Below are 1,451 nucleotides of genomic sequence, written 5' to 3' on the forward strand. Positions count from 1 at the left end.
GGTGGGTAGAGAGAGGGGTGGGTAGAGAGAGGAGTGGGTTGAGAAGTACGTGGTAGAAGGGCTGGGTAGAGAGAGAGGGGTGGGTAGAGAGAGGAGTGGGTTGAGAAGTACGTGGTAGAAGGGCTGGGTAGAGAGAGAGGGGTGGGTAGAGAGAGGGGTGGGTTGAGAAGTACGTGGTAGAAGGGCTGGGTAGAGAGAGAGGGGTGGGTAGAGAGAGGGGTGGGTAGAGAGAGGGGTGGGTAGAGAGAGGAGTGGTTGAGAAAAGTAGAGAGGAGTGCAGGGTCTCCAACCATTCCGCATTCTGCGGAATCTGTACGAGTTCTAGGCTTGATTTCCGCATTCCGCAGTGGCAAAGTTATATTCCGCATTTCAGTTGCACGTTAAAAATGTGGTGCCTGAGCACTGGCCATGCACCGGTGCAGTGGAGATGCAGCAGCAAACGCGTTCAATGCTGCCTTGTTAACAATGGATCTATCGCCCTGTGCTGGAATTTTTGCATATTCTCGTATGGTTTAGATAGATTTTTCAGCTATTTACTGGCAAATCGCGTTAACTCTTATGATGCACCAGATGACACTGGAAATCACAATTATTTTTTGATAATTTTTAGACAGGGCGAGTTGGGTACGACAGGCGAGAGTGGCTAGACACGCGAGCTGGTAAGAGGCAAGTGGGTAGACAGCAGAGTGGGTAGACAGCGGAGTGGGTAGACAGAGGAGTGGGTTAGACGAGAGAGGTAGACAGAGAGAGGCGTAGTACAGAGGAGTGTGGTAGACAGCGGACTGCGGTAGACAGCCGGTAGTGGTAGACAGCGAGTGGTACGACCAGAGACGTGGGTAGCCACATGAGGCAGAGTAGACAGAGCGAGTGGGTAGATCAGCGGACTGGGTAGACAGGGCGGACTGGGTAGACAAGCGGAGTGGTGAACAGAGGAAGTGGTAGACAGAGGAGAGGTAGAGAGAGGAGAGGGGTAGACAGAAGGCAGTGGGTATGGACAGCTGGAGTGGGTGACAGAGAGAGGGTGACAGCGGAGAGGGTACGACAGCAGAGTGAGTAGACGAGAGGAAGGTAAAGAGAGATAGAGAAGAGGATAGGTCAGACATAGGCTAGGAGAGGAAGTGGGTTAGACAGCAGAGTGGGTAGACAGCAGAGTGGGTAGACAGAGGAGTGGGTAGAGAGAGATAGAGAGAGGAGTAGGTAGACATAGGTAGAGAGAGGAGTGGGACGTGAGAGAAGTTGTTGCGAAAAGTAGAGGGGTGTGTAGAGAGAGAGAGAGAAATGATTAGGATTTTCGCTTGAATTAGTAATGCTGGCTGCCACGCTGGAACTTTATCTTGCGCGTCGTCGGTTACAGCGAATTCTGGTCGTCAGGTTTGAACTTGTGTGTGTTTTTCAGGTACTACCAAGACATCAAACTAATGGCAGCTATATCTGATCAGGACATGAATGCA

The 1,451-nt window shown here is 51.4% G+C and overlaps 1 protein-coding gene across 1 annotated transcript in view; it reads left to right on the forward strand.

The window, feature by feature from the left end:
- LOC106809450 (plexin-A2-like) overlaps positions 1-1,451 on the forward strand; it is a 28,708-nt gene that overhangs the window by 24,537 nt on the left and 2,720 nt on the right. The gene's annotated exons all lie outside the window — the stretch shown is intronic.

The sequence above is a fragment of the Priapulus caudatus genome, unplaced genomic scaffold, assembly GCF_000485595.1.
Source record: "Priapulus caudatus unplaced genomic scaffold, Priapulus_caudatus-5.0.1 Scaffold355, whole genome shotgun sequence".
Classification (NCBI taxonomy): Eukaryota; Metazoa; Priapulida; class Priapulimorpha; order Priapulimorphida; family Priapulidae; genus Priapulus; species Priapulus caudatus.